At 42.6% G+C, this 11870-nt stretch overlaps 1 protein-coding gene across 3 annotated transcripts in view; it reads left to right on the plus strand.

Annotated features, from left to right (window-relative positions):
• Window positions 1-8540, plus strand: part of LOC145532776 (ninein-like protein) — a 71132-nt gene extending 62592 nt beyond the window's left edge. For all 3 annotated transcript variants that reach the window (XR_014073524.1, XR_014073526.1, XR_014073525.1), the window contains 2 exons: window positions 5398-5468; window positions 8103-8540. The gene's annotated coding sequence lies outside the window, so the exon portion shown is untranslated. The remainder of the gene's footprint in view (window positions 1-5397; window positions 5469-8102) is intronic.
• Window positions 8541-11870: the final 3330 nt, after the last annotated feature.

Below are 11870 nucleotides of genomic sequence, written 5' to 3' on the forward strand. Positions count from 1 at the left end.
TTGCCAAATGAGAGTGCACAGTCAGGATTGCTGGATCATTTTGCTGCTCAAGATAGCTGGTTATCCCGATGTCCTATGCGATCTCCCAGTTTTTAAAGGGTTGAAAGCCAGACAAATATATTTGTAGACTGGATTCAGCCAAGCAGTTTGTTCATGATTTAGGCGCTAACTCGTGTCGGACTCTTTGCAACCCTATGGACTGTAGCCTGTCAGGCTCCTCTGTTCATGGGATTTCTCAGGCAAGAATACTGGAGTGGGTTGTCTGTCATTCCCTTCTCCAGGGGATCGTCCCAGGCCAGGCATCAAACCTGGGTCTCCTGCGTTGCAGGCAGCCTGCTGCATTGCATGTGGATTCTTTACTGACTGAGCCACCAGGGAAGATGCAGAGCAAGATTTGTTGGCGGTCCAGTGGTTGGGACTTCGCCTTCCACTGCACGGGATGTGGGTTCGATCTCTGGTAGGGGAGCTAGGATCCCACATGCCCTGTGACTGAAAGACCAAAACATAAAACAGAAGCAGTTTTGTAACAAATTCAATGACGACTTTAAAAATGGTCCGCATGAATAAAACCTTTAAAAAATAATGAAGTGCAGAGCACATTAAGTATTTTGTCCTGAGAGCTGCTGCGAGCCCATCCTGCACCCTGTGTGAATTAGAACATGCTGGTCCATTTGGTATCTTGTGTGAATTAGAACAAGGCAGCCCCTCCCTGATCACGTAGCTTGTCATCACATGGCTTAGTGGCCTCTGTACTCTCAGGGTCTGGCAAAGGGCCTGATGCTTAATAAGGCTCTAACATCTCTTAGATGGGCTTGTGCACAAAAATGAAGAGACACACCCTGAGAGAGATTCGTCAGACCTCTCTGCTTCGCATCTCACTCTCGGACTTAGTGTTTCTCAGGCCCCTTTCAGCTCCAGTGTCCCATGATTTCTGTGACTCACACCAAACTGGTTAGTGAGGTACATCTTCTCCCCCGTTATGCACTTGACTGATGCTACCTCATCCACATTTTAATAGATAGCTTTTATTAGAACAGATGTAAATCTTTTCAGGGTAATCTTAGGATTTCTGTGGTCAGCGAGGTGTAGCGTTGGGGCACAGTGGGTGGAGACTTTCTTTTCCAGCTCATCAGCTCTGAAACAGATTTGTTCCTGGTCAAATGGGGCTGAGGCTTCACGGCACAGGGTTTCGTTTTGTCTTCTCCCACCGTATAAAATTAAAATGAGCTTTGAAGCAGTCTGTTGACCTTTGGCCAAGGGCAGTGTCTTCCCAGCTTGCATCACTCACTGACCTCTTTTGGATTTTTCCATATCTGTGTGGCTTGGCAGTGTTGTTTCCATGTATGGGACAGTGTGTGCACAGGAGTTTGTAAATGGAGATTTGAGGCTAGTTGTCTTTATCATTTGCAGCATCAGCTGTTGGAATCCCAGCTGCACCACTTCAAGGCCTATTATACAAACATCTCTGCATCTCAGTGTCCACATTTGTAGAGAGGGGGTGCCTACCTCACAGACTTTTCTGGAGGAGTTAATCTATTGTGAACGGGAAAAAAAGCTGTCTGGCATGACTTCCCAGGTGGCTCAAAGGTAAAGAATCTGCCTGCCAGTATAGGAGATGTGGGTCTGATCCCTGGGTCAGGAAGATCCCCTGGGGAAGGAGATGACAACCCACTCCAGTATTCTTGCCTGGAGAATGCCATGGACAAAGGAGCCTGGCAGACTACAGTCCATGGGGTCACAAAGAGTCAGACACGACTGAGTGACTAAACAACAACGTGTAATAAGTGCCCTTGATATATTAACCTTTTGAAACAAATGTTGTTGTTGTTGTTCAGTCGCTGAGTCGTGTCTGACTCTGCGACCCTATGGAGTGCAGCATGCTAGGCTTCCCTGTCCTTCACTATCTCTCGGAGCTTGCTCAAACTCGTGTCCATTGAGTCGGTGATGCCATCCAACCATCTCATCCTCTGTCATCCCCTTCTCCTCCTGCTCTCAATCTTTCCCAGCATCAGGGTCTTTTCCAGTGAGTCGGCTCTTTGCCTCAGGTGACCAAAGTATTGGAGCTTCAGCTTCAGCATTAGTCCTTCCAGTGGATATTCAGGGTTGATTTCCTTTAGGATTGACTGATTTGACGTCCTTCAAACAATCCAGGTGCTTGTAATTTCTGCTTGGAAACTGTAGGGGACACCTGAGAGGCGTCGGCTGAGAAGGGAGAATGCTGCAGAGGCTGGAAGGAGGTGGGATTTGATCTTCTCAGGGAAGGTTCCTGCAGCTGTGGGTGGTCCCATCACAGGGCCTGGGTGAATGTTATAGAGAAGGCTAGGTCAGTTTCCACTCCTGCCCGAAGGTTGGACACTTGGTTATCTCCTTCATGCCAGCCTGGATTTGTTTCAAAGCTGCCCCTCCTCTGAGGATTTGGTTGTCTGGGGGACCCTTGGAGTCTTCTTTTAAAAATTAAAAAAAAAAAATTTGGGGGGGCCACACCACATGGCATGTAGGATCTTAGTTCCTTGACCAGGGATTGAACCCATGCCCCCTGCATTGGAAGCACAGAGTCTTAATTAATCACTGGACAGCCAGGGAAGTCCCCTTGGCGTCATCTTGAGTCTCTCAGACGGTAAAAGCGTCTGCCTACAAGGCGGGAGAACCAGGATCGATCCCTGGGTTGGGAAGATCCCCTGGAGGAGGGCATGGCAACCCACTCCAGTATTCTTGCCTGGAGAATTCCATGGACAGAGGAGCCTGGTGAGCTACAGCCATGGGGTCGCAAAGAGTCAGACACGACTTCGCGACTAAACAACAGCAACAACAAGTGAACGTTTTTGATCCCTGATTTGAATGCATGGGTTTCCGACTCTTTGCGACCGTATGGACTGCAGCCCAGCAGGCTCCTCCGTCCGTGGGATTTCCCAGGCAAGAATACTGGAGTGGGCTGCCATTCCCTCCTCCAGGCAATCTTCCTGACCCGAGGACTGAACCAGCGTCTCCTGCACTGGCAGGCGGATTCCTTACCATCTGAGCCATCGTCTCGTCTCTGACTCTTTCTAAAAGCTACTTAGTTCCAATGGCTGAGTAATAATCCATTGTGTATATGTACCACAGCTTCCTTATCCATTCGTCTGCTGATGGACATCTAGGTTGCTTCCATGTCCTGGCTATTGTAAACAGTGCTGCGATGAACATTGGGGTACACGCGTCTCTTTCAATTCTGGTTTCCTCGGTGTATATGCCCAGCAGTGGGATTGCTGGGTCAAATGGCAGTTCTATTCCGTTTTTTAAGGAATCTCCACACTGTTCTCCATAGTGGCTGTACTAGTTTGCATTCCCACCAACAGTGTAAGAGGGTTCCCTTTTCTCCACACCCTCTCCAGCATTTATTGCTTGTAGACTTTTGGATAGCAGCCATTCTGACTGGTGTGAAATGATACCTCATTGTGGTTTTGATTTGCATTTCTCTAATAATGAGTGATGTTGAGCATCTTTTCATGTGTTTGTTAGCCATCTGTATGTCTTCTTTGGAGAAATGTCTGTTTAGTTCTTTGGCCCATTTTTTGATTGGGTCGTTTATTTTTCTGGAATTCAGCTGCAGAAGTTGCTTGTATATTTTTGAGATTAATTGTTTGTCTGTTGCTTCATTTGCTATTATTTTCTCCCATTCTGAAGGCTGTCTTTTCACCTTGCTTATAGGGTTAGGGTTAGGATGAAACTGGAGCCCATTATACAGAGTGAAGTAAGCCAGAAAGAAAAACAACAATACAGTATACTAATGCATATATATGGAATTTGAAAGATGGTAACGATAACCCTATATGTGAGACAGAATAAGAGACACAGATGCATAGAACAATTTTATGGACTCTGAGGGAGAAGGTGAGGGTGGGACGTTCTGGGAGAATAGCATTGAAACATGTATATTATCATATGTGAAACAGAACACCATTCCATGTTCGATGCATGTGACAAGGGCTCAGGGCCGGGGCAATGGGATGACCCAGAGGGATGGGATGGGGAGGGAGGTGGGTGGGGGGTCCAGGAAGGGGAAGACATGTAAACCCATGGCTGATTCATGTCAATGTATGGCAAAAACTATTACAATATTGTAAAGTAATTAGCCCCCAACTAAAATAAATAAATTTATTAAAAAAAAAAAAAAGCTACTTAGTTCCAGGGTTCTGCTGTTTGCCCTCTTCTCTGTCTCCCCACATGCTCTCCCCCAGCAGCCTCAATCACTCTGCTGGTTTTTCTCTCCAGAGGCTCCTGCCTGGGGTTATCACCTGAGGAACCAGGTCTCATAGTGATTCAGGCTTTCAAAGATAGGCTTTTAATATTCTCTTCAAATAGGATTACATCTACATCGAAAAGATAAGAAAGTGTATTTTTACATCAACTGTTAAATGTGAACATTGGAAATAAAACACAATTGTGATAACTTCCTTCCCCCTCCTCTCCCTCCCTCCTTTTCTTTCTCCCTTCCTTTTTTCCGTTCGTTCTTTCTCTTGCTTCCTCCCTCGTGTTCTCTCTCTCTTCCTTCCGTCCTCCTTTCCTCCCTCCCTCCCTCCCTCCCTCCCTCTCGTTTTCTTTTTTCTCTCTCTCTCCCTTTCTTTCTTCCTCCCTCCCTTCCTCCCTTCTCTCTCTTTCTTCCTTTCTTCTTGGTGACCTCACTACAACGGAAGAGGCCCAGTATCTCTGAGAGGTTTCTCCCTGCCTCTTCCATGAGCTGCAGATCAATATATCCATGAACTGCTGCATGCTTCCACCAGAATGTTCCTTGGAGGCCTCAGTACTTCCTAAACAGAAGTCCTCCCCACCCCACCTCACCCCAGCTCTGTCTCAGTGCCCGGATTCTCCATGTTCTGCTCATTTGACCCAGACTCCCGGGATCTCTCTGGAGACCTTCTTCTCTGTTGCCCCTGCCCCATACCCCTCAACTTCCCTTTTTCCATCTCAGAAATGGTTCTTCATTCGATTTTGTCCTCTTGGTTTCCACTGACACTAGATTTGAAGAGTAAGATATTTGACAGCATGGGGTGTGAAGTAAGGATGAACAAAGTTAGTCTGTGGCTACACTGGAGAGGACCTTGCCGAGCATGCTAAATAAAGAAATGATAAAGAGGGCTTGGCTTAATGGGCAGTACGGAAGCCTTGGGCATTGACCAGGAGGTGATGGGAGAGACACTATTAAGACTCCGTTGGAGGGACTTCCCTGCTGGTCCAGTGGCTAAGACTCCACACTCCCAGTGCAGGGGGTCCGGATTCAATCCCTGGTTGGGGAACTGGATCTCACATACCACAACGAAGAGCTCGCATGCTGCAACTAAATATCCCAGATCCCGTGTGCTGCAACTAAGACCCGAAACAGTCAAAGAACTAACTAAATGAATATTTTAAAAATTTTAGAAGGACTCCATTGGACCACTAGGAGCACATTCGAGTCAGAGATACTTGGAACGTTGTTGGTACCAGTGCAGGTTGGTAATTATGAGAACTTTAACTGTTCACAAGAGTACATGGGGTGGGAGATGGGAGTTAAGTGGGGAGAGGGGTGGGGGAGTTAGTCATTGACCAGAGGGTGTGATTCTGGGCACCATTTTAGAGCTTGAAAGGATAGAACTTGACTAGTGATTATGTGGGATTGAGAGAGAACAAAGGAAGTATGGAAGATTCCTTTAGGTTTTGAGCTTGCTTTAGGAACACAGGGAGGTGAAAATTCACCCCAATCTTGGGAAATTGTCAGTTATGTTTGAAGGAGTCCTTTTGCGGCAAGCTGTGAATTGCAAAAGGTGAGGCACTGAATAAAGAAAATAGGTAATACTCTTTGAGAAGGGAACAGGATCATTAGAAAGGTTTTAAGGAGCACAGTGAACACTTCAGTATATACGCATTCCAAAGGGAAGCAGTCAGGAGAAAGGGAGGGATTAAGGATCCAAGAGGAAAAAACCAATTATATGCAACAGTTTCATAACAGGAAAAAAAAAAAACAGGCAGGCAGTGTTTCCCCTCCACATTGCAAATGGGTCTCAAAGCAGCAAAGCTAACATCTTGTGGAAACCACATTTCAAGGTCTATGATTGTGATTGCTCTCAGTTTATTTTTAGAAAGATGCTAATTTCCATTCATAGCATGGAAGCATAAAGCAATTTCCTCTCCAAGTATTGTATGCAATTATTTTCTGGGATTTGTCAGTACTGAACAGCTCCAGCCAACGTATGCTATAAATTATTGTGGTCAAATACTCAGAAATGCATTTGTTCCCTAAGCCTTCATTTATAAATATAATCGCATGTTATGTTGAAAAAAATTTTTAAAAAGGAAGAGTAAATATTTTATTAATAAAAGCTCATTGTTAGTATTAAAGGACTCTGAATTCCCTTCACTCTCTCTTTTGAAATTTCCATTTTTTTCTCCTGATTTAAAAGCACAAAACATACTCATTATAAAAAAATGTGGAAAACACAGGAAAAGGACAAAGATGAATAAAATCACCTTCCATTCTAACAGCTGTTAGGATTTTGTTGTATATCTTTCCAATATGTTTAGTAGTAGCATATATATGTATCTTTTAAAAAGTGATTACACTGCATTTGGATAACTTTGTAAAGATTTAACGATATAAGGCATATGTCTGTGTATTAGATATTTTTATATTTATTATCACATTATAATATTTAATGTCTTCATAATATTGCATCATTTGGTGTGCTATATTTCATTAACTAATTCTTGACTGCTGAACATTTAAATTCATTAGTTTTTTTGAAGTTGCAAATAACGCAGCTGTGAAAATGTTTGCAGATCCATCTTTGCTCATATTTGTGATTATTTTCTTTGAATACATTTCTAGAAAAATGTATTTGTTGAAGCAAAATCGTGGGTTCAAAAACTATGTGCAGTTGTAAGACCTTTGATTTATGCTAGCAAATTGCTTTTCATGGGACGTCCCTGGTGGTTCAGTGGCTAAGACTGGAAGCTCCCAATGCGGGGGCCCATGTTTGATCCCTGGTCAGGGAAATAGATCCCAAATGCCACAACTAAATATACCGCACGTCACAATGAAGACTGAACGTAGCTTGTGTCACAACTAAGACTCGGCACAGCCAAATGAATAAATAAATTTTTTTTTTTTTAAATTGCCTTTCAGAAAGCACCTATAAAAATGTCATCTTACTTCACAGTAGTTGGCAGTATAAGATTTAAGGAAATCTTAGTAGTGAGAGATACTTAAAAACACTTTAGGGCCATTTGTATTACTGCTTTTGTGTATGGTCTCTTTGGGGCATTAGAAATAGAATAAAAGATTTTATTTTCATATTTTTGCCCATTTTTCAACTGAGAATTTCTCATTAACCTGTGTGTGCCTTTTATAGATAAAGAATATTAGTCTTTCGTCCTTAATATGTTGCAGATGATTTCTCTGTTGTATCATTAATATTTTCATTTTATTTATGTTTTTTTTTGATGAACTGACACTTAAAATTTTCAAGTTACCTACTCTAGAGGTCTCTTTCTCTTTCTAAAATATTGATTGATTTATTTGGCTGCGTTGAGACTTAGCTGTGGCACACAGGTTCTTCCTTGCTGCTCGTTGCCTCAAGTCATGTGGGGTCTTAGTTCCCCAACCGGGGATCAAACCTGTGTCCCCTGCATTGCAAGGCCAATTCTTAACCACTGGACCACCAAGGAGGTCCCAAGGGGTTTCTTGAGCATCTCACAACTGCTGAATTTTGAAAATAAAAGGAAGATGTGACTCTAGAGAAAAGGAAAGAGCATCTTTAATAAGAGAAGGAGTCAGGCAGCAACGTGGTATGGAAGCTGTTGACTAGTCTGGCTCATTCCCTGTCTCACACCGCATGTCCTTCTCCTGCTGTTCTTCAGCAAACAGTTGATCCTAGGACAGAAATACAGTGAATGCAATGCAATAAGCAACTGGGGATGTGCTTTGGGTACAGAATGAGGAATCTCGGAGATGAACTAGAAAATACACATGATTAAATATAAATGGTAACAAAGGAGACCTCACAAACATATAGTTAGTATTTCTCAATAAGAACAGAAACAATTCAGCAACATAATCAAATAAAACTTTTCTCCCTCTTTTTCTTCAGGTCTTTGTAAATCTTGATGCTGCAGTTTTTGGCACTGATTAGAGTATTACCGAAGAGAACTTGGGGCCAATCTGATTTTCAACCCTTGTTTGTGGCTCACTTTTCTGCCATGATACATACATGATTTCTTCCTTATCCTGAAGTCCATATTTTCATCTGGACATGATGTAGATAATTTTTAACCTTCGTACGCATGTACATGTGTTTCCGGAAAGGTTTGTTTATTTTACTGTGCTCTTCCAATCTGTAATGGTTTTATTTTTGCCATTTTTTCGCTAAACTCACTTCTTCTGTCACTTCTTTAAGTGTTTACTTGTATTTATTTTTTTAAATCGGAGTATAATTGCTTTACAGTGTTGTGACAGAAAAAAATGTGTTTTTCTTTAACTCTTGTATTACTTCTTGAACTTTTTAAAAGCAAGATCAGAGTCTTTATAATTTATTTGGAGTAATTAATCTGGCGATACATGTTCATTGATTGCATTTTTCTTACATTTGTTTCTATGTTTAAAACTTTGTATGCATCAGTCTTGTGAAGGTTCTGTTCCAACAGGGATTCTCTTTATAATGAGGCTCTGCCCCACATGTCTGTCATCTTTCTCATCAGACTAGCAGGCTAAGAAGAGCATGTTCTTCTCTTGGTGATGAAAGAGACACACGAAAGCCAGTCCAAGAGTACAAGGGTTTTCCTTATGCATCCTGCTTATGTCATTTCTGTAAAATCCCACTGGCCAAAGCAACTCATGCAGAAGACCGTCAGAGGGAAGGACAGAGCAGGTTATATGGCCAAGTCCAAAATTATTGCAGTGGGCTAGATAAAGAAGATTGGTATATATATATATATATATACAATGGAATACAATGGAATATTACTCCGCCACAAGAAGGATGACGTAGTGCCATTTTGAGAGATGTGGATGGACCTAGAGAGTTTCATACAGAGCGAAGTAGGTCAGAGAGAGAAAAACAAATATGGTATAATACTGCTGATATGTGACATCTAGAAAAATGGTTCAGAGGAACTTACTTGCAAAGCATCAATAGAGACACAGACACAGAGAACACACAGACGTGGGGCGCACAGACAGAGAGAGCAGAGAGTGTGTGGACACCAGAAGGGGAGCCGGGGGTGGGTGGATGGGGAGGTTGGGTTTGACAGAGATACACACCATGTGTGAAACAGACAACTAATGAGCACCTGGTGTATACCACTGGGAACTCGACTCACTTCTCTGTGGGGACCTGAATGGAAAAGAAATCCAGGAAAGAGGGGATCTATGCATATGTATAGCTGATTCACTTTGTTGTGCAGCAGGAACAACATTGTAAAACAACTATACGCCAATAAAAATTAACTTAGAAGGATAAAAAAATAAAGCTGCCTAAATTATAAGCCTCCCCCCAAAAAACCCCAACAAAATTATTGGAGTGGGCAAGTATGCTCCTCCCTTAGAGATAGTCTGTATGTGTGGAGTGAGGGGTGGGAGTGAGTATTTTTGAATAATCTATTCTAATCTGGCAAAGCCAGGTTTTGCATTGAGTTAATATTGCACCAGAGAGCAAGCTTCAGTAGCTACACTGACACTGCCGTCACAAACGAGTATTCCTGAATCAGGCAGAGTCTCACTGATGAGGGACTGTAGCCAGGTCTCGCCTTGTGACGTGAAGCTCGTGGCTTTACGTTGTGAGGTAGGTGTGCCTGTTAGAGGGGGAGGCTGTGACACCTTCCTTCCTGTCTTGGCGTTGTTGTTCAGTCGCTAAGTCGTGTCTGACTTTTTGTGGACCACAGCACGCCAGGCTCCTCTGTCCTCCACTGTCTCCTGGAGTTTGCTCAGATTTATGTCCGTTGAGGTGGTGATGCTATCCAACTGTCTCATCCTCTGTCACCCCCTTCTCCTGCCTCAGTCTTTCCCAGCATCAGGGTCTTTTTCCAGTGAGTCATCTCTTCGCATCAGGTGGCCAAAGTATTGGAGCTTCAGCATCAGTCCTTCCAATGAACATTCAGGGCTGATTTCCTTTAGGGTTGACTAGTTTGATCTCCTTGCAGTCCAAGGGACTCTCAAGAGTCTTCTCCAGCACCACAGTTCAAAAGCATCAGTTCTTCAGTGCTCAGCCTTCTCTGTCTCACTCATAATTTTAACTCTAGCCCTAAACTTGAGTCTGTAGCAAGTAGAAATTTAAAAATTGATTCCTCTTAATCCCCTAGTTCAGTGTTACTTCAGCTTTTTAATTGTAGCCCACAGGAGGAAGTGCATTTTATTGTAAAAAACTTTTTATTTTTGAAAGATGTTTTTAAGTTGGAATGTAGTTGCTTTACAGTGCTGTGTTGGTTTCTACTGTATAGCAAAGTGAATCAGCCGTGTGTGTACATATGTCTCCTCTACGTTTGGATCTCCTCCCATTCAGTCCCCACAGAGCACTGAGCAGAGAGCTCCCTTTTCTGTGCAGCGGGTCCTCATCAGTTATCTGTTTTATACACAGTTGTGTATCTGTGTCAGTCCCTGTCTCCCGATCCACCCCACCTCCCCTTCCGCCTTGGCATCCGTACATTTGTTCTCTGTGTCTGTCAGTGCATTGAACATCATGACTCAATTCATGTATATATCTATGCATTCATATTTCTGGAACAAAAGCTGCAGAAAACCATGCTAATTCTTTCCAAGAGTGCTTCACGATGGTATTTGTCTTTTATATCCATTCCATTCCAAGTAATTCTATGAAAAAATGGCTGGCTAAGACCCAGTGAATTTCATCACCCATTAATGGGCTGTGTTTACAGTTTGAAAAAAGCAAACAGTGCCTTAGTTCACAGTCCCCATTCTAGGGTTACTTTTGTGCATGTTGATCTCCTCCTCTGGTATTTGCCTGGAAGGAGGGGGTTGAAAAATGAGGCTCCTAGCACAGCTTTTAAATTCTGGTTGGCCATCACCTAGTGTAGCCTGCATTCCTGGGGTGCTATGTCCCCTCACTGAACCAACTATTGCCAGCTACAATTTCCAACACGATTGGTTACTAAGGTTCTTCAGAGCTATCTAGAGGATCATATTCTCCTCCTCCTCTGACCTTCTACCATGATGAATCATAGTAATAGTTTTTCTAACACTGAATCCTCCTTGTGTTCCCGGCATTAACTGTACTTGGCCATGACATACTGCCTTTTTAATATTCAGCTGGATTTGGTTTGCAAATATTTTGTTGAAAAGTACTATATCTGTATTCATAAGTAATGTTGGTTGATGCTATATTTCCCAGGTTTTTAATATCAAAATTTTTCTTAACTTTGTAAAATGGATTGGAGCATTTTCCATCACTTTTTCCTTTTCTGGATCAGTTTATAGCACAGGAATAACCTATTCTTGGAAGGTTTGAAAGCAAAATAAATGGTAGTTTTACCTTGATAGTAAATGGGACCCAAGACCTTTTGGGGGAAGTAGTTCTTTGACAACTTTTTAAACATTTTTCTGTGATTACTGGATTATTCAGGTTTTCTTCTGCTTCTTTAATCAATTTTGGTAACTTACCTTTTCCTAGAAGCCTTCCATATGAACAAAAGTCAAAAATGTTTTGGACTTCCCTGATGGTCCAGGGGCTAAGACTTTGTGCTCCCAATGTCCCAATGAAGGGGGCTTGGGTTCAATCCCTGGTCAGGGAATCAGGTCCTTCATGCCACAGCTAAAATTTTGCATGCTGCAACTAAAAATCCTGCATGCTGTAAACTAAGACCTAGCACAGCCAAATAAATAAGTAAGTAAGTAAATAAATAAATAA

This window comes from Giraffa tippelskirchi, chromosome 13 (genome assembly GCF_054371585.1).
Source record: "Giraffa tippelskirchi isolate mGirTip1 chromosome 13, T2T-mGirTip1v1.2.pri, whole genome shotgun sequence".
NCBI classification, from domain to species: domain Eukaryota; kingdom Metazoa; phylum Chordata; class Mammalia; order Artiodactyla; family Giraffidae; genus Giraffa; species Giraffa tippelskirchi.